General features: G+C 39.6%; 1 protein-coding gene across 1 annotated transcript in view; it reads right to left on the reverse strand.

The window, feature by feature from the left end:
* LOC142296719 (uncharacterized) overlaps nucleotides 1–9,560 on the reverse strand; it is a 53,065-nt gene extending 43,505 nt beyond the window's left edge. The window contains exon 1 of the mRNA XM_075340663.1: nucleotides 9,478–9,560. The gene's annotated coding sequence lies outside the window, so the exon portion shown is untranslated. The remainder of the gene's footprint in view (nucleotides 1–9,477) is intronic.
* Nucleotides 9,561–22,503: the final 12,943 nt, after the last annotated feature.

Raw genomic sequence — 22,503 nt, forward strand, 5'->3', positions numbered from 1 at the left:
TCTTCATCTCCTGGCAAAAAATCACATCAATGCTGCATCATGTTTTGATGTTTTTTTGCCAGGAGACTTAGGGGTACTTTGCACGCTGCGACATCGCTAGCCGATTGTAGCGATGCCGAGTGCGATAGTCCCCGCCCCCGTCGCAGATGCGATCTCTTGTGATAGCTGCCGTAGCGAACATTATCGCTATGGCGGCTTCACACGCACTTACCTGCCCTGCGACGTCGCTCTGGCCGGCGACCCGCCTCCTTCCTAACGGGGCGGGTCGTGCGGCGTCACAGCAATGTCACACGGCAGGCGGCCAATAGAAGCGGAGGGGCGGAGATGAGCAGGACGTAAACATCCCGCCCACCTCCTTCCTTCCGCATAGCTTCTGGAGGCAGGTAAGGATATGTTCCTCGCTCCTGTGGCTTCATACACAGTGATGTGTGCTGGTGCAGGAACAAGGAACAACATCGTACCTGTCGCTGCAGCGAAATTATGGAAATGACAGACACTACACAGATTACCAATTTACGTCGCTTTTGCGATCGTTTATTGGTGCATCTAGGCTTTACACGTTGCGACGTCATTACTGGCGCCGGATGTGCATCACTTTCGATTTGAACCCGACGATATCGCAGTAGCGATGTCGCAACGTGCAAACTACCCCTTAGTATTGGTGCAGGAATTTAATGTATAAATTCCAAGACCAAATCTGCATCTGTTAACAAAAAAAAATGTGGTTTTCTGCCAGGAGATGCAGGTCTGATTGAACTCAGCTTATGTGAGATGAGGTCACTGAGGGCAATCAGTTCATCTGATTTCAGTTTATCTATGGTCACAGGTGGGGTACCATGAGAACCTCCAGCTATGACAGCAGATAAAATGACAATGACAACATGGCTAACAGCTGCGGCTCAGTCACTGTCTGCCTGAAGCCACAGTGGGTGGTCACATTCTGTACTGTGCCCGAGCACTGTGACTTCAGTATGTAGTAGAGCTGGGATTGTCGTGGGACCTCATGTGGATTACTTCAGACCTGGGTGTTTGGGTTAATACACTGGAGAAAGAGGGTGATTTTTGTATTTAATTTCAAATAAAGGATTTTTTCGGTGTTTGTGTTTTATATATTTCACTTACATGATTAGTAATTGAGGGTCTCATAGATGCCTCCCATTAATTATCTAGGGCTTAGTAGCAGCTGTGAGCTGTTAGAAATCACTTATATTACCCTGATTTCCACCACACCAGGGCAATCTGGATGAGCCTGGTAAAGCGCCGGAATTAACGCATCTATTCGATGTGACAATTCTGGGCAGCTGCGGGCTTCTATTTTTAGGCTGTGGGCCATATAACCATGAGCCTCCTCAGTCCAGGAATACCAGCCCCCAGCTGTCGGCTTTATCTTGGCTGGTTATCAAAACTGGGGAGACTAAATTTTTTTTTTAATTATTTGTTTAAATAATTTTAATAAAAAAAAAAGAAGGTGCATAGGGTTCCTCATATTTTGATACAGAACCAAAAAAGCTGGGGGCCACAGCCTGTAGACTTTGGCTTTTTCTGCGCTGGGTGTCAATATATGGAGGACCCTACGTCATTTTTATTTCTTTATTTTTTTTTACACTCCATTACACTCAGACAGCCTCTATGAGGGCAACCAATCTGAGGCGCTGTCAGTCTGACTACAACCAATCCCAGATGTTGTCATAGAGAAAGGAAGGGGGAAGCAGTGAAAATGTATGAGATGTAATGAAAGTAATTCCCTCATCAAACACCTCCTTCCACTCATCCTACAGCACCACAATGGTAGCTAAAATCATAATAAGGTAGAAGAAACGTATTAGTGTAAACGTGAACCATTACTGAACAAAGCCGAACATTGCCGACTTTTGAGAGTGACAGTGCTCAGAACACTTGCGAACACGAATCCAAATGGGCAAGGCTCGTGCAAAATTTGAGATTGGAGAACCTTTTTCGAATAAGTTCGCGCATCATTAGTCATATTTGGTTCCTTAATTCTACATGGTCTACCGCATGGAGAATGTGTGTCCTACTTACATAGTTACTTGGGGTGATAACACACGTGACCATCAAGTTCAACTTTTCTTCGATCAATTATATATAAATTAATTCAAATTATGTATAACTTTGTAAACAATTTCTCTGTAGATAAACAGAGAAATTGCTTGTTGATTCTCATTGCTTTCGGTATTGCATTCCATGTTTTGACTGCTCTTACTGTAAAGAACCCTTTTTCATATAGTTTAATAGTTTTTAAGGTTGAAGATAGACTTAAATCCATCAAATTCAACAAATAGCCTAACAGTTGATCCAGATAAAGGAAAAAAACCCATGGTGGAAGACAGTAAGCTCAATATTAGTGGAAAAATTATTTCCCAACTCCACATGCAGCAATCAGACTAGTTCTCTGGATCAATGTAAATTCACAGAATCTGATGCACATAATAGGTAATATTACATTTTTCAAGATAGGCATCCAGATCTCTCTTAAATATAATCATTTCTAAAACGCCATTTCTTTACATGGGTTTCAGTCTACCATAATGCAATTTGTACGTTTTTCTCTTATCTACATGGGTTTCCTATCGGTATGCAAGTTGTCTTCCACTGAAAACATACTGATAGATCAATTGGTTTATTAATGATCAGTGTTGTTTTTTTATTTTTTTGAAATAAAGAAAAATTTGTTGTGAGTTTATTTAAGGATAGTAACTCATTTGAATGCTTGTGATTGTGCACTATGCTGCAGGCGATATTGGCAGCACAGTACAGCAATGATAAATGAAATAAAGGCTCCATGTTTTACTACACATCTGAAAGCAAATAGATCTTTTATATCAAGAAAACTATTATACGCATACACCCCAGGGGTATATATTTTTTTTCTTTCTGTAAGTATATCAGCTTTGTTAGAATTATATATTTATTTTCAAATATTTGGCTATTACTAGGCTTAGAATGAAAAGGGCACCCATAGGGAAACAATTGGCTGTATGACTTGTAAACAATCTACAGGCGGCAGCCTTTTACTGCTGTCTAGAGAAGACTTGTGTTGATAAAAAGTGATATTTCTTTCCAAAGCTAATATTTCTGGCTTGATTTATGTCATAAAACAGGTCAAAATTAGCAATATCAAATAAATGTATTGTAGGCTTTTATTAATCATTAATATTAAGGATTTTTTTTATTTAAATTTTGAAGCTTTTCTATTTGACCATACATGCATGACTACTTCATTACTTCATTGTTTATATATATATATATATATATATATATATATATATATATATATATATATATACATATATATATATATATATATATATATATATATATATATATATATATATATATATATATATATATACACAGTGGGCACAAAAAAGTATTCAGACCCCTTTAAATTTTTCTTTCATTGCAATAATTTGCTAAATTCAAAAAAGTTAATTTTTTTTCTCATTAATGTACACTTTGCACCTCATCTTGACAACCCCCCCCCCCCCCAGAAATGTAGAAATGCTTATGTGGCGCCCCTGAGGCTCCTGTAGTCACAGGGTACTGCATCTCAGTTAAGGCGTGGTACCCAACTTAGGTGAGGAGGGGATTAACCATCGGTGTTGTCACATTTCATCTTACATACAGTTAGGTGCCTTCTCCTGGGGAGTTGGCTTAAGGAAGACGGGGGGTGGCCATCATGAGACATGGGACTTTCCAGTCGCTATAACAGCTACCTGGGGGACGGGTGCCACTTGGGGTAAAGGTAGGTGCAACCATCACACAGCGAGCAGTTTAGTCGGGACCACAGTTCTGACAACACAAACCACTTGAGACTCTTCTTCTTCTTTACGGGGCCTGAGGCATGGAGCGGGAGCTCAGCCCAGGTTCCTCACTTCTAGTGGGGACACCCTGAAGAAAGGACATTCTCTCTCTCTCTCTCTCCCTCTCAAACACCAGTGGTGGCTTTCCGATTTGCCTGGGATTGACCGGAGCCCGTGACGGCAGAGACCAGTAGCTGGGGTGCAGCATCCAATCAGTGAGTAAAGAAACCTGGAACCACAGCTGCTGACTTAGACTCTGATTACCGACGCTGTAGCCCAGCGCTTCGGCGTTCCCAGGGACTGCCATTCCCCATTGCACCCCTTCCGTCCTCTTCATCCTCCTGGGGCACGTTCCACATGTGGGGAGCGACAACACCTCAGCTGCATTAACACCGGCCCCAGCGAGGATCCCTGCAGCGGCGGCTAAATACATGGCCACGTACAACAGGTGGTATCATGACAAAACATCCCAATCACCCAACTTTCCCCTCCATTTTGTGCATGCCTTGGGTCAATGGAACCGGGCAAGGCCACCCGTGACATCTCCAGACCTGACCCTCAATGGCCCAGCTACGAGTAGGCTAACCCCCTGGCCCTGGAGGCACTGCACTTACAAATTTATTAAACAAGAAAAACTGAAATATCACATGGTCATAAGAGTTCAGACCCTTTGCTCAGACACTCATATTTAAGTCACATGCTGTTAATTTCCATGTGATTCTCCACACATACATACACTCAGCTTTCTTTATTAGACATATATATGTATTAGCTGTAGTACCTAGCGTTGCCCTGGATAGTAACCGTCTCTTTGTCTCTCTCCCAGGCTCTGTCTGTCTTCCTCTCTCTATATCTCTGTATATCTGTCTCTCACTGTCTCTATCTGTCTGTCTCTTTCCCTGTCTGTCTCTGTATCTCTTTGTCTGTCTCTGTCTGTCTCTCTCTCTCTCTATCTGTCTGTCTGTCTCTCTCTGTCTCTCTCTCTGTCTGTCTCTTTCCCTGTCTGTCTCTGTCTCTCTCTATCTGTCTGTCTGTCTCTGTCTCTGTTTGTCTCTCTTTGTCTCTGTCTGTCTCTCTGTCTGTTTCTGTCTATCTCTTTCCCTGTCTGTCTCTGTCTGTCTATATGTCTGTCTCTTTCCATGTCTGTCTCTGTATCTCTTTGTCGGTATGTCTCTGTCTGTCTGTCTCTCTCTGTCTCTGTCTGTCTCTCTGTCTGTCTCTTTCCCTGTCTGTCTTTGTCTCTCTCTGTCTATCTGTCTGTCTGTCTCTGTTTGTCTCTCTTTGTCTCTGTCTGTCTCTTTGTCTGTTTCTGTCTGTCTATCTCTTTCCCTGTCTCTCTGTCTGTCTATCTGTCTGTCTCTTTCCATGTCTGTCTCTGTATCCCTTTGTTTGTCTGTCTGTGTCTGCCTCTCTCTCTATCTGTTTGTCTGTCTCTCTCTATCTCTGTCTGTCTGTTTCTGTCTGTCTGTCTCTTTCCCTGTCTGTCTCTGTCTCTCTCTGTCTATCTCTGTTTGTCTCTGTTTGTCTCTGTCTCTCTGTCTGTTTCTGTCTGTCTATCTCTTTCCCTGTCTGTCTCTGTCTGTCTATCTGTCTGTCTCTTTCCATGTCTGTCTCTGTATCTCTTTGTCGGTATGTCTCTGTCTGTCTGTCTCTCTCTGTCTGTCTGTCTGTCTCTGTTTGTCTCTCTCTGTCTCTGTCTTTCTCAGTCTGTCTCTATCTGTGTGTCTGTCTGTGTCTGTCTCTGTCTGTCTCTGTGTGTCTGTCTGTCTCTGTATCAGTTTCCTCTGTCTGTCTCTTTCTATATATCTGTCTGTCTGTCTCTGTGTGTCTGTCTCTGTCTGTCTATTTTTCTATCCCTCTATCTGTCTCTGTTTATCTCTCTCTCTTTGTCTGTCTCTCTCTCTGTCTCTGTCTGTCTGTCTCTTTCCCTGTCTGCCTCTTTCTGTCTGTCTCTCTTTCCCTGTCTTTCTGTCTCTGTCTGTCTTTTTCCCTGTCTGTCTCTGTCTGTCTGTCTCTTTGTCTGTCTGCCTCTGTCTGTCTCTTTCCCTGACTGTTTCTGTTTGTCTCTTTGTCTCTGTCTCTTTCCCTATCTGCCTCTTTCTCTGGCTGTGCCTGTCTGTTTGTGCCTACATAGATAAGGATGGTTGTCGGGGAGATCAACATCCAACACCACGGAGACACCATCACGTGTTTCTCAACGCAGTGACACTAGAACAAGGCCCCCTGGGAAAATATGCAAAACAAGAATGCCGTGGAACAGCTGTCTGTGGATGGATACCATGTTTTGGTATAGGCGGTTTCCTTGACTGGAGACTGCCCTTCCCGTGGTTGTTCCTTCCCGGTGAAAGACCTGGCTAGTTTCCTGCCAGCGTTGAGAAACATGTGATGGTGTCTCCGCGGCATTCTTGTTTTGTCTGTTTGTGCCTGTCTCGATGTGTCTGTCTGTCTCTCAGTCTGTCTTTGTCTGTGTCCTTCTGTCCACAGAAATCATATTACCTCACACATAAGCTTCTTATACTAATAATATCCTTTGTTGCCTATAGCAACCATTCAGAGCTATTAATGACTTGTAGCTCCCAACTCCATTCACTTTAATGGAGGCAGTTTTTTGGAAAGTAACTGTAAAGCGCAGGGTTAAATTTTGCAGTCAAAACATAGTCTATGATGTTCTCTGAGTAACATGAGGTGTCTGTGCAAAATTTCGTAATTGTAAATGCGATGGTGCGGATTCCTTTAGCTGATATACACACATACATACATACATACATGCATATACACAAACATACACTTAGCTTTATATATCAAGACGCATGAAAGCTGCGATTAAAAATCATGGTTATTCCACAACATATTGATTTCTGAAGTCTTCCTGAGGTAAAACATTAGTATTCTTGTAAATGATTATGAACTTGTTTTCTTTGCATTACTTGAGGTCTGAAAGCAATGCATTTTTTTGTTATTTTGACCATTTCTCATTTTCAGAAAATAAATACAAAATGTATTGCTTGGAAATTCGGAGACATGTTGTCAGTAGTTTATAGAATAAAAGAACAATTTACATTTTACTCAAAAATATACCTATAAAGCGAAAAATCAGCAAAGCTGAAAATGCAGTGGTCTCTTAATTTTTTAATTTTTGCCAGAGCTGTGTGTATATATACAGTATACATATATATATATATATATATATATATATATATATATATATATATATATACAGAGAGAGAGAGAGAGAGAGAGAGAGAGGAAACTGTTAAACTAGTATAGGATTGAGTTAAAGAGAAAACCCCAGCTCACCTCACGGCACAGATCGCACTCTGATGGGTGAAATCAAGGATAATCTAGCGCCAAGGTAAAAACTTCCAAGATGTATGTTCATATACAATAAAAACTCAATGGTGAGAAGCACACTGCTTTCCGATGATGCGTCTTTAGCCTTCGCTGACTTATTATTGTGCATAAAAAGAGGATGTTTCTATTTTTTTATATTTCCTACATTGTATACTACTATAATGGCATGTCTTGATTCATTGTAGTCTATATACCCTCCAACAATGGAATAACATGTTATCTTTGCTGAAAAAAATGTCAACTTTACTGCTAATAAAACAATGCTTAAAACTGCAAAACTTTATTTTCCAGTAGACATCCGTTGGGTATGACAGACTCTTGAACTTCTGTCCTTTCTAAGATACACAATGTTCCTTAATTTACATGAACAAATGAGAATGGTGTTGGAGATCAATATTACAGTAGTGAACACGCTGTGATAAGCCTTTGCCAGAACGTTCTCCAGAGATCAGGGTGACTCAGAAGTCAGGCAGGATCTGAGAATAGTTCAGTGGAGTATCATTCTCCAAAAGTTAAAGACCCAGCTGGATCACAAAATGAAACCTGTCCCATTGACTTTTTGCTTTTAGAAGTTACCATACGTCCTTTTTTTTCTTCAAACTCCCTGAAAGGCTTGAGAACAATCCCTGTCATTGTAAATGATGTGCTTCTCAGGTAATTACCAAGGTTATGGACTCTGAGACTTAATAGGACAAAGTATCAGTTTAAAAGCTGGTCACAGCGGGTCCATTACCAAACACTAGGCACACACCAGCCAAAAATGAAAAAGAGCCTATTGTTTGAGAGTGCAGATGTACTGCAACAGAACACAGGCTGCAAATATGGATTTAGTAACACATACAACTTTATATTATTCAGCTCCATATAGTATTAATATAATAATGGGCCCAAAAGGATTGAAAGACTGTGAAACTTATTCTTAATTGGAGCCTAAAATAATAATGAATATGTCAATCATCGTAATATTTGTTAACATGTTAAACATGTTAAACATTTCTTTCCGGTTAATCATTATTTCTATATCTGAGTCCAAATAATGAATGAGTGTTAATATGTAAGAATGCCAGGTCTGCCATGTATGGTTCTATGGGACTCAAAGCCACTAAGATTCTGATATAATGTGGATGTAAAAATGTACGATCTTACTCTTCCAGTGTATTAGGGAATTAAAGGGGTATTCCAATCTCCAGGATCCTATTCCAATATCTAGTATGTGTAGTAATTAAACGGGTATTTCCATCTCCAAGATCCTATCACAATATATAGTAGGTGTAGTAATTAATGGGTTATTCCCATTTTTAAGATCCTATCCCAATATGTAATAGGTGTAGAAATAATAATAATAATGTTAGTAAATTCTGCCATTTAGAAATGCAGTATAGTTCTTCTGAGTCACTATGTCACTTACCTCATGTGCAGGGCATTGCAGGACCTTGGTCATCGATGGTTATGACCATGAGCAACTAACTGTGACTATATGCGTGGTCGTAACGATTAATACCTAAGGTCCTGCAAAGCCCTGAACATGAGGCAAGTGACAAAGTGAATTAGAAGAACTATACTAAATTTATAATTGAAGGTATTTGCTAATATTATTACGTATACTACATATTAGGATAGGATCTTGGAGATAGGTATAGCCCTTTAAAAATGATTTTATAGTATCTGTCTTCAGTTTGGGCAAAATCCTTAGTCTCCTTAATTTTTTCCCCACTAATTATGACATAAGACAACAATTCTAGTAACTTCCCATAAAGCGCCCAATTGTGTAATATATTTTTATGTTCATGTGATTTACTATTATTTCTCATATCAAAAGATAACTAATTATCATTCACTTTGGATAAATAATCATCCTGAATAAATGAGGTGAAATAGATAAAGTAAGAATCTTGTGATCAGATAAACGGTCATTTCTAGAAAACTACAAAGTCAATCTCATAGTGAAGCGATACTTCTATATGGAAGGATTCTATAGTAACTAAACATCAATGATGATAAATTCCTCCGCACGAGTGCTACGATAGATATCAGTGACAAGAATGAGTGTCCTTTGGAGATCCTGCGATATATTCACATCCCCCCATCCTACATCCCCCGGTCTGAGTGCTCTTATTGAATACTGTGCTCAGACTTGCTGGTCACGGATTACATTGTGTGAAATGAAGATGTTTTAGTTGCAGCAAGGAGCGCTGTCTCTTACAATGCCATACTCTCGCTAACAAAATGTAAATCAGCCAACTGCATACAAACTAGAAAACTAGATGTTAAATAAGCCCCGAGTAGCAGCATTAGTATGTCTTACCTTATGCCTTTGCTTTTTACCATGAATACACTTTTTGAAAGAATCATTGGAATATCCATCATGGAATTTACCAAGAAGTAATTGTATTTAATTGCTTCCGTCATACCCATTTGAACCAATGGATACAGAGTGGGCGACTACATCCAATGATTGGGCAACGCTTTAAAGGTAATACAAAATAAGATGAAATTTGAGGCAATGCTGATGCACCCCTCCCAGTCATACCTCCTATTCACTACTCTGTCTTCTCCTAGTGCTTCAGATGATCTGCTTCACATTAAACAGATAGTTTACGATGCTTTTTACAATCAATATAGGCATACTGCTATGTCAGTGGTGGCAAAAGTGTTAGTGTCATTGCGCAACTCTTGCACTATGTAAAATCATGTAAAAATTTGCATATAGGGGTTGAAAATATTAATAAAGCTAAAATAATAGTAGGGCAAAATAGATATACAGTTGAAACCAGAAATTTGCTGAGTATCTCATTTTTTTACGTGTTATCCATAGCAGTAATGCATGTCTATATTCCTATATTCATTCTTATATACACAGATCTTATCTCTACAGAGTGCAGCTGTCTCCTTTTTGTTACAATGTTTCATGTTCAGTTTGCACCTGTTCACATTAGAAAGCTAGGATGTGCCATCAGTCTTTTTCTTAGATTATAGGGTCATGCCTTCTGATTGAGCACTCCTGATCTTCAACCTCAGGCGATTTTAATTCTTCAGTAGCAGGTTCCTATCCTCCCATAAATTGTAGGTATTTAATCGAAAAAGAGGCATTAGTTTAATAGGTACCCAACAAAAAATAGGATTTTGGGCTCACATAAAACTCTCCAATTTTGTATGTTAAGTATCTCATTTTTCACATGTTTTCCATAGCAGTATTGCATGTCTATATTCCTATATTCATTGTTACACATATGTTAGCACTGCAGAGTGCAGCTGTCTCTTTTTTTGTTAAGAAGTTTACATCAGCCAGGAACTTAAGGCTTGGGCAGAATTGTATCTTCCAAATGGACAATGACCCAAAGCATGCCACCAAACTGGTTACAAAGTAGCTTAAAGATAACAAAATCAATGTGTCGGAGTGGCCATCACAAAACCCTGATCTCAATCCTATTGAAAATTTATGTGCAAAGTTGAAAAGGCCGATACGAGGAAGGCAAAATAAAAACATGCCTCAGTTACACCAGTTCTGTCAGGAGGAAAAGGCCAAAACTCCTACCAACTATTGTGAGAAGCCTGTGGAAGGATATCCAAAATATTTGACCCAAATCATAACGTTTAAGGCAATGGTACCAAATAACATGAATATAATGTTATAGTTTTGATGTTGAGAAATGCAAAACCTCATTAGGAAACATTTTCAACCATTTTCCAGTATGGCAAAAAAAACAAATCCCGGATCATCAACCCCTCTCTGGCAATCCATAACTTGATACATACAGTATATTTTTCAGTAAAAGCATTGAAGCCCCTTTCTTTCAATATTGAACCCTTCAAATGTTTTAAGAAAGAATGGAAATAAAATAATATTTATTTCGAAATGGTTTTCCCATCATAGAAACAAACTGTTTGGCTATGACATTATTATGTTCAGGTTGGACTATCATGACCACCACTGATATTGAGTATACAAGTAAAAGTAACTCTGTATTAGTGATTCAACGCCTGCACAGTCATTCCCCTGAAAATGATGCTTATGACTAACCAGTGCCTTGCAGACTGCATCAAAATCCAATCCAAATTAATTTCAGAATTGGTAAGAGTCAGACACCCACCTATAAGAATACTATGCCATAGCAATAATTATATGTACATAATGATGGGACTAACCCTTTACAAAACATGTTTTTTCTACATTGCATGTATATGAAATGAAATTAGAACATTTAAACATCAATACATAAACTGTAACAAGGTATAATAAGGAGGCAGAATAGAAAATAATGTTCCGAGGGAAATAGAAATAACAATACATGTATGCAGATGTAGAAAAATTGTGGTATTCCCATGTTACTAAATTGCTGAAATCAGACAGCATAAAAATAAGTAAGTTTGTATTTGACTTGCTATTTCTATCTGACTTCATTATCCTGCAATGAGAGCTTTTCTCTTACATAAAGAAACGAAGAAGAAAAATCCCATGGTCCGTTCTCCATAAAAATGCATGTATTTATTTGTTCATTAAAAATCCTCTGGTATACATATTCCAAGAATTTCGTCCCAGCTTGGAACATGTATAACAAACAATTTATAATGTCCTTTCTCAGAATCATCCTTACACCAAAAGGTGAGATCTTGCATGGAGCCCTAGACCAATCAAGATTGACAGTCATCTTGTGTTTCTTCCATTTTCTAATAATTGCGCCAACAATTGTTGCCTTCTCACCAAGCTGCTTGCCTATTGTCCCGTAGCCAATCCAGCTTTGTGCAGATGTACAATTTTGTCCCTGGTATACTTAGATAGCTCTTTGGTCTTGGCCATGGTGGAGAGGTTGGAGTGTGATTGCTTGTGTGTGGACAGGTGTCTTTTATACAGGTGATGAGTTCAAACAGGTGCAATTAGTACAGTTAATGACTAATGAGGGCAGAGTGGGAGGGCTTCTAAAAGTAAAAATAACAAGTCTCTGAGAGCCAGAATTCTTGCTGGTTGGTAGGTGATAAAATACCCTTTTCATGCAATAAAATGCAAATTAATTATTTAAGAATCATACAATGGGATTTTCTGGATTTTTTTTTCTTGATTCTGTCTGTCTCAGTTGAAGTGTACCTACAATAAAAATTACAGACCTCTTCATTCTTTTATAGGTGGGGAAACTTGCAACATTGTTAGTGTATCAAATACTTATTATCCCCACTGTATATACATATGCAACGTCATCAATTTAACATTTTGAGACCCATGTAAAATGTTGTAAAATAGAATTATCAACCCATGTTAGTACTGGTAAACAGTGAGGTATCACCAAATAATAGCAGATGTGATGAAAAAGGAATTATGAAAACCATCATGAAACATAAAACAAACCAAAAATTAAATTATCATTAATACAAATGTGTAAAAACTGTATAGTAAGGATTTGCAAAAAAACAAATAGTGTAAAATTCATAATATAAAGCACAAGATGTCTGGTGGGAAGAGACATGCAGTCCGCCATGAAAAAAAGCATAGAGCTTTCTGATACTAGCCAAATTGCCAGTTTACACATTAATACTGCAAAAGATGCTGGTTTTCATTTATATGTTTATTTTCCTTATGAATCCTGTCTAATAAACTAGATAAACAAGAACCAAGAGAATTCCTTTAACACTTATATTCTTCCCTAGGCCCCAAAGAAATATAGGATGTCTGCTTATAGCCCATTAGCCAACAGCTGAGCTACTGGGCTGCACTGGTTAATTTTATTGAGTTATTAAAAATTTATTGTCAACAAATTTAAAATCAAAAGCTCATGATCATTGCTGTCAGCCAGATATGAATGTGTGCGGAATTAATTTCTAACTGGAAGGGTTTTCTGTCATAAAACATAGAAATCCTTTAGCCATGGCTAAAACATTGAACCACTGCTACAAACAAGACAAGTAATAGGTCACTGTAAAAATAAGAAAATATACTCAAAATTCATTTATGTTGAAGCCCACAAGTGAATGTCCCAGACCAGACAATCTTGTTACATGTGGGACAATGTTTGGACTATCCTAGCAGTCATCCTGAGATTTGGGTCAAGAAGACATGTCTCCAATATGCCATGACCCATCACTTCTAATTTATCAAGGATCAGTCCCCTGGATCAGCCTTAGGAAGTCAGATATCAACTGTCGATTTCCGCTACCCATATGATCAAACCTAGGAGAAAGTTTAAATAGGTAAAGACGCAGGGAAGCTTTACTTATTTTCACTCAAAAAACTCAGGAATGGTTAAATTAGTTAGGAATGCAGTTTAGATTAAAGGGGGTTACTTTTATATTATTATTATTATTATTATTAATATTATTATTAGCATTTATTATTATAGCGCATTCATTCCATGGTGCTTTACATGTGAAAAAGGGGGCATACATAGACAAGTACAATAATCATGAACAATACAAGGACCAGACTGGTACAGGAGGAGAAGACCCTGCCCATGAAGGCTGACAGTCTACAGTAGATGGGTGAGAATACAGTAGGTGAGGGTACAGTTGGTCGGACAGCGGTATAGTGAACTGAGGGTTACTGCAGGTTATAGGCTTATTTGAATAGCTTTTGTTTGCCTATTATTGAGATACGTCATTTGTTTAAGATCAATTGGGGTCCAAACCAGCTTCCACATGAACTATTGTTATCACCTTTGGTGTCGACCAGATGTAAAAAATGGTTGGTGCCAGGTACTACATTTCAGGTTTTATTCTTTTCAATAGGAGCTGATCTAGAGTACCTAGGCCATTATACTGTGTACAGAGCTACAGTGTTCTGCTCCATACATAGATTATATCAAGTGTATCCTGAAGGTGACAAAAGATGATGTTGGAGGTGCAGGTTCCTGATGTCTGCTGCTTAACTAGAAAAAGAATTGGGCATTATTATCCATTGTTAATCCTTTATTCTCCCAGATGAATATGCAAAGACATACCTATCAAATATAAAACAAGCAAAATTTGTTCACCTATATATATACATCCCCAGTGTAAAGGAAGATAACAGAAACAATCAAGCTTTTTCATCTGAATGCTACCACATGTGTATAGCTAGCTTAAAGAGGTGGTTCATCGCTTTTCATTACTGGCCACATCGATATTATATTGAGAAAAAAGGTTTCACTCAAATACCTTGTGTTGCCAATAGTTCCTGTAAGTGGCGCTATTGCAGTCCGCTAACCCCCTTCGCATTACCCTGGGCTCTGTGACCTCTGTCACCCAAACATTTCTTCCGTTAAGGCATGTTGCTCTGACTCCTCACCTGTCTCCTCCCTACATCTCTGACCTAGTCTCCCGGTACTTACCTGCACGTAACCTTCGATCCTCAGAAGATCTCCTTCTATACTCCCCTCTTATCTCTTCTTCCCACCAACGCATCCAAGATTTCTCCCGTGCCTCCCTCATACTCTGGAATGCTCTACCACAACACATCAGACCCTCGCCTACCTTGACAAGCTTCAAAAGGAACCTGAAGACCCACCTTTTCCGACAAGCCTACAATCTGACGTAACCCTCAGTCTGATATAGCACCACACAACCAGCTCTACCCTCACCTACTGTATCCTCACCCATCCCCTGTAGACTGTGAGCCCTCATGGGCAGGGTCCTCTATCCTCCTGTACCAGTCTGTGGCTTGTATTGTTTATGATGATTGCACTTGTCCCTATTATGTATACCTCTTTCACATGTAAAGCACCATGGAATTGATGGCACTATAATAATAAATAATAATAATAATAATATTAGCAAATACTGTACCTCTAATTAGAAATGTAATATAGTTCTCCTAATATAGCCATGTCTTTTATCTCATGTGCATTGCATTGTAGCTTACGCATGCATGGTTACATCCCACTCATATAGAGACAGTTAGTTGCTTGTGTTCATAACCATGGATACCTAACCTGCAGTGTCCTGCACATGAAGTAAGACATATAACTACTGATTATCAGAAAAACTATACTACTTTTCTAATTGGAGGTTTTTCTAGTATTAATATTATCACACCTACTACATATTGTGATAGGATCTTCGAGATGGGAATACCCCTTTAAATTGCATTTGGGGACTGCACAACAAGTTGTGTTCATAGACAATGGCTTTTGAAATTATTCCTGAGCCCATGCACTAATTTCCATGACCAAATCATGTCTATTTTCAATGAAGTGCTGCCTGAGGGACCGCAAATTATGAGCATCCAATATTGACTCTTGTACACATGGATTTCTCCAGTAATCTCTGAATATTTGATGATATTATGTACTGTAGCTGGTGGAATATTCAGTCTTTTCATTTTACATTGAGTAATATAGTTCTGTAATTGTTCCACAATTTTTAGATGCAGTAGTTCATGTTGGTAAACCTCTGACCACATTTACTGCAAAGAGGCTCTACCTTTCTAGCATGATCTTTTTATACACAGTCATGTGATTTATTTGAAAATTGATCCTCCAGCTGTTTTTAATCAGCAGCTCTTAGGCCTCATTCAGACATCAGTTTCTTTGATGTACGGGAAAAGCAGACCATGTTTCATCTGTGGTTTTCATCAGCTTATAAACAGAAATTGGTCAGTTTCACCATTTTTGTTGACTAACCAAAAAAAAAATATCCGTAAGGCAGAGATGAAGAATGATGAGAACAGTCAAGGACAATCCACAGACCACCTCCAAATACCTACAGCTTCATCTTGCTGCAGATGGTGTCAATGTGCATCGGTCAACAATACAGCGCACGTTGCACAAGGAGAAGCTGTATGGGAGAGTGATGCGAAAGAAGCCATTTCTGCAAGCACACCACAAACAGAGTCGCCTGAGGTATGCAAAAGTACATTTGGACAAGCCAGTTACATTTTGGAAGAAGGTCCCGTGGACTGATGAAACAAAGATTGAGTTGTTTGGTCATACATAAAGGCGTTATGCATGGAGGCAAAAAAACACGGCATTCCAAGAAAAGCACTTGCTACCCACAGTAAAATTTGGTGGAGGTTCCATCATGCTTTGGGGCTGTGTGGCCAATGCCGGCACCGGGAATCTTGTTAAAGTTGTGGGTCGCATGGATTAAATTCAGTATCAGCAGATTCTTGACAATAATGTGCAAGAATCAGTGATGAAGTTGAAGTTACGCAGGGGATGGATATTTCAGCAAGACAAATATCCAAAACACTGCTCCAAATCTACTCAGGCATTCATGCAGAGGAACAATTACAATGTTCTGGAATGGCCATCCCAGTCCCCAGACCTGAATATCATTGAAAATCTGTGGGATGATTTGAAGCGTGCTGTCCATGCTCGGCGACCATCAAACTTAACTGAACTGGAATTGTTTTGGAAACAGGAATGGTCAAATATACCTTCATCCAGGAACTCATTAAAAGCTACAGGAAGTGACTAGAGGCTGTGATTTTTGCAAAAGGAGGATCTGCAAAATATTAATGTTACTTTTATGTTGAGGTGCCCATACTTATGCAACTGTCGCATTTAGTTTAAATGCAGATTGCACATTTTCTGTTAGTACAATAAACCTTATTTCAAACCAGAAATATTACTCAGTCCATCAGTTATTAGATTAATGAAACTGAAATAGCTGTTGCAAAAACCGAAATTATTATAAAGAATAAATATTATAAAGAAAAAAGGTTAACATTAATAGGGGTGCCCAAACTTTTTCATATGACTGTATGTCATTCAAATGCTGTCAGATTTTTTCTCTGACCCATAGACTTGCATTGTTGATTTTGATCCGACACTTGGATATCACATGTTGCCGTGATTTTGCATGGATCACTCAGTACAAAGAAAAAATCTGACATATGAGCAGCCACATACACTGTCATAGGTACAGTGCTGGACAAAAGTATTGGCACCCCTGCTATTCTGTCAGAGAATACTCAGTTTCTTCCTGAAAATGATTCCAATCAAAAATTCTTTGGTTTTATTATCTTCATTTATTTTGCTTGCAATGAAAAAACACAAAAGAGAATGAAACAAAAATCAAATCATTGATCATTTCACACAAAACTCCAAAAACGGGCCAGACAAAAGTATTGGCACCCTTAGCCTAAGGCGGGCTTTGCACGTTGCGACATCGCAAGCCGATGCTGCGATGTCGCACGCGATAGTCCCCGCCCCCGTCGCAGCAGCGATATCTTCTGATAGCTGGCGTAGCGAACATGCCAACTTCACACGCACTTACCTGCCCTGCGACCGTCGCTCTGGCCGGCGACCCGCCTCCTTCCTAAGGGGGCAGGTCATGCGGCGTCATAGCAACGTCACACGGCAGGTGGTCAATAGCGGCGGAGGGGCGGAGATGAGCAGGATGTAAACATCCCGCCCACCTGCTTCCTTCTCATTGCAGCCGGGAGGCAGGTAGGAGATGTTCCTCGCTCCTGCGGCTTTACACACAGCGATGTGTGCTGCCACAGGAACGAGGAACTACATCGTACCTGTCTCTGCACCGGCATTATAGAAATGTCGGAGAATACACCGATGATACGATAACGACGCTTTTGCGCTCATTAATCGTATCATCTAGGATTTACACACTAAGATGTCGAAAGTGATGCCGGATGTGCGTCACTTTCGATTTGACCCCACCGACATCGCACGTTCGATGTTGCAACGTGCAAAGCCGCCCTAATACTTGGTTGCACAACCTTTGCCAAAATAACTGCGAACAACTGCTTCCGGTAACCATCAATGAGTTTCTTACAATGCTCTGCTGGAATTTTAGACCATTCTTCTTTGGCAAACTGCTCCAGGTGCCTGAGATTTGAAGGGTGCCTTCTCCAAACTGCCATTTTGAGTTCTCTCCACGGGTGTTCTATGGGATTTAGGTCTGGACTCATTGCTGGCCACTTTAGTAGTCTCCAGTGCTTTCTATCAAACCATTTTCTAGTGCTTTTTGAAGTGTGTTTTGGGTCATTGATCTGCTGGAAGACCCATGACCCATGACCCATGACCAGCTTTCTCACACTGGGCCCTACATTATGCTGCACAATTTGTTGGTAGTCTTCAGACTTCATAATGCCATGCACACGGTCAAGCAGTCCAGTGCCAGAGGCAGCAAAGCAACCCCAAAACATCAGGGAACCTCCCCCATGTTTGACTTTAGGGACTGTGTTCTTTTCTTTGAATGCCTCTTTTTTTTCCTGTAAACTCTATGTTGATGGCTTTTCCCAAAAAGCTCTACTTTTGTCTCATCTGACCAGAGAAAATTCTTCCAAAACGTTTTAGGCTTTCTCAGGTAAGTTTTGGCAAACTCCAGCCTGGCTTTTTTATGTCTCAGGGTAAGAAGTGGGGTCTTCCTGGGTATCCTATAATACAGTCCCTTTTCATTCAGACGCCAACGGATAGTACGGGTTGACACTGTTCTACCCTCGGACTGCAGGGTAGCTTGAACTTGTTTGGATGTTAGTCGAGGTTCTTTATCCACCATCTGCACAATCTTGCATTGAAATCTCTCTTCAATTTTTCTTTTCCTTCCACATCTAGGGAGGTTAGCCACAGTGCCATGGGCTTTAAACTTCTTGATGACACTGCAAACCGAAGATGCAGGAACTTTCAGGTCTTTGGAGATGGACTTGTAGCCTTGAGATTGCTCATGCGTCCTCACAATTTGGATTCTTAAGTCCTCAGACAGTTCTTTGGTCTTCTTTCTTTTCTCCATGCTCAATGTGGTACACACAAGGACACAGGACAGAGGTTGAGTCAACTTTAATCCATGTCAACTGGCTGTAAGTGTGATTTAGTTATTGCCAACACCTGTTAGGTGCCACAGGTAAGTTACAGGTGCTGTTAATTATACAAATTAGAGAAGCATCATATGATTTTTCAAACAGTGACAATACTTTTGTCCACCCCCTTTTTATGTTTGGTGTGGAATTATATCCAATTTGGCTTTATGATAATTTTTTTTTTCATTGAAGACAAATTAAATGAAGATAATAATACCAAAGAATTTGTGATTGCAATAATTTTCAGGAAGAAACTGAGTATTCTCTGACAGAATTGCAGGGGTGCCAATACTTTTGGCCAGCACTGTAGAGATGAGCGAGCCTTTGGAGGTTCATGTCACTGGCAGCAAACAAACCGAACCTCCACTGGTATAAACTTGGCCCAAGGAGGTTCGAAATCACTGATTGGTAGTTTTTGTCTCCGCCCACATACAGTCAGCAATAAGCAAATCACTTCCGGTAGAGAATGGGTGGGTTTTTTCAAAACATTTTTTGGGGTGTACAGTACATCTAATCATGCTGTTGGTACCCCCCTGTGTGAGCCATTCAAACACTACAAATGGCTGACACTGGTCCGAGCACTGACCGTACCTGAGCACAGCATTACTTGTGTGAGTTAAGTTTGCACGTAAAGCACCCGAACTACAAACGCGAACACTGTTTTTTTAAGATGTGTTTGGTTCAGAAACTGAACCTCGGGTACGCTCATTTCTAGTCATAGGTACAAGTGCTGTATATGGAAAAAAAAAAACGGATACAACTCTTACATGTGAAACTGATGTGTGAATGAGGCCTTATTTTTCCACCTTTTTTTTTTATCCCTATTTCATCTTTTTTGAGGTGTGTTGCTTCTATCAATTTCTAAATGGCCTATTTTTTTCAGATGAAATTGAAAAATGTCTAACTTTCACCTTCTTAGATATGATTTAAGTTGTAATGTGAATAAATAAATTTTGTACAGCTTTTTCAGAATTGGGGTTGTGAAATAAAGCCAGAGAAAAAAATACAAATAAATGACTAGCTGTGATGGTTCCATATTTTCCTTAAATTATACAAAAAAAAGTATGCATAAAACACTTGTTTTATTTTGTCCTGAGACAAGACACAACCTTTCTACTGTTCCACAAAGTCGTTTGCATTGCTGTCCTTGATCTGACGTAATGATTGACGCAGTCTCTACGACCATGAAGGATTAACCTTTATTTAACAAAGTGAGGAGCCAATAAGCAATTTATTGTGCAATATAAAGTGATATCACAGTAAAATCAATTTCCATACATGAATGACAGTATGTAATCTGATCAGCACGGATATCCCTTGTGACAGAGACTGCTGCTTCCGCTGGAAATATACAAATGTAGAAATTCCATTTCTTATATTTTTTTATGAATACAGTAGATGTCATAATAAAAGTGAAATCTTAAGGATGCACTTTTGGCTTTATACAGAGACAATAACACTAAGAAACATAACTACTAGAATACAGTCGCTATTTACCTATTGTGAAATAATAAGCAAAGGCATTTACAAAACAGCATGTTTCATAGCTATTCAGGGGATCGTTGATTATAATGAAGAAATGAGCCATAATTTCAGAGCGGACTGGTTTACAATGGTGAGTCATGCACAGTAGGGCGATGCTAAAGTTCTTTCGTATGAACAGAATTAGCTACCAATATGTTTCTTCCAAGCGATTTCATGATTTGGGAGGTTTGTAGATTTCACAATATGAACTCTTCGTCCATGTAACATTTATCACTTTTCAAGAGTCAAAAGATCAGCATTTAATTTGTGAGAAGGGAGGTGTACAAGATAAAACCATTGACATAAAATATTACCTTGCACAAGAAAAATTCTGCTCTGTATACTCCGTGCTGTAAAGCTGTGGTATTTATCAGATTTCACATCATAAAATGCCATATGACTGGAAAAGCTGGCAAAATGTCGACTGATTCATGTCCAATGCATTCTAACTTAACAGTGTGTTCTGCTGTTCTATAAAGGAAGTTTGCTTAACACGACAAATGTATGACTATAGGGTAGAGATGAGCTGATCTTTTGAAAATTGCATTTGCCTATTTTGCCAAATTTTCCCCCAATATTTGATTTGTAGGGAATACATTTGCATGCATTTCAGTACTAGAAAACTTGTAATTGCTTGTAAAATACATAAAAGGGAGAACTGGTCAGAGTGGGAGAACCTTGCTGATCATAAGAGCTTACACTTTACAGGTTAGAGAGAGGACCCTGCTGACCATAACAGCTTACATTCTACAAGCGAGAAAGAGGACCTCACTGACCAGAAGAACTTACGTCCTACAGGCAAGAGAGAGAGAGGACTCTGCTGACCATAAGAACTTGTACTCTACAGGCGAGAAAGACGACCTCACTGAGGATAAGAGCTTATACTCTACAGGTGAGAAAGAGCACCCTGCTGATCATAAGCTCTAACTTTCTATAGTCAAGAGAGAGGATCCTGCTGCCTATAAGAGCTTACACTCTACAGGAGAGAAATAGAGAGAGACCCGCTGACTATAAAAGCGCACACTTTACAGGCAAGAGAGAGACCCATTAATCAGTAGCGCTTACACTCTACAGGGGAGAGAAGACACCAATAACCATAAGAACTTACAGTCTACAGGAGAGAGAGAAGACACTGCTGACTATAAGAGCTTACACTCTATAGAAGAGAAAGAGGATGTTGCTGCCCATAAGAGCTTACATTCTATAGAAGAGAAAGAAGACGCCACTGCCCATAAGAGCTTATAGTCTACAGAAAAGAGAGACATCCCTATGACTCTAGATATGCAAAACGACTCTGTCATACAATCTGTGCTCCACTAGGAACCGCTGATCTGTGCTGGTGAGATACAGACCACAACTATACAAGGTGTGATAATCCTCTAGATGTCAGAGTTGCGGGGGCATTATGAGGAAGCCACACAGCAATGCAAATGATGTAGGCCTGCTCTGTTTAGTAGTGTCATCAGTGTGGAAAATGGGGCTGGTAAAGTTTTATTTTATTTTTTGATAACCATATATCAAATATCAAAATGTTTGAATTTGCGTGAAACTGCAAATTCCAGATCAAACTCAAACTCAATTCTTCACAAATTGATCCTCTCATCTCTAACTATAGATTTTATTATTTGCCATTTTAAAAGGTATAAGGGTTGAATCTTGAGGACTTTAAATGATGGGGGAATAATGTCAACATATATAGTCCATATATGCTTCTATAGAGATGTAATTGTGGTTCCCCTGAGGCTTCCGTCGCCACAGAGATACTGCACCTCAGCTAGAGGTGTGGTATCTCATCCTGGGTAAGAAGGGAATCATCTGCCAGTTCACAGACAAAACCTGTACACACTAATTGATAGGTCACACACCGGGTCAGGGTTTAAAGGCAGGTACTCCATTTATGCTGAGAAACAGCGACCAGTATACCTGGTTATGGAGCCTGTCCTATTCACTGTCCTGGAGAGGTGGAGCCTGGCAGAGGGAGTGTGGGAAGAGTCAGACTTGTTCCACCAAGAACACCGGGGTGGAGGAATCTGGCTGCAATAACGGGGAAGGTCCCCAGGCAAAAGGAAGAGAGACATTTCTTTT

This window comes from Anomaloglossus baeobatrachus, chromosome 3 (genome assembly GCF_048569485.1).
Source record: "Anomaloglossus baeobatrachus isolate aAnoBae1 chromosome 3, aAnoBae1.hap1, whole genome shotgun sequence".
NCBI classification, from domain to species: domain Eukaryota; kingdom Metazoa; phylum Chordata; class Amphibia; order Anura; family Aromobatidae; genus Anomaloglossus; species Anomaloglossus baeobatrachus.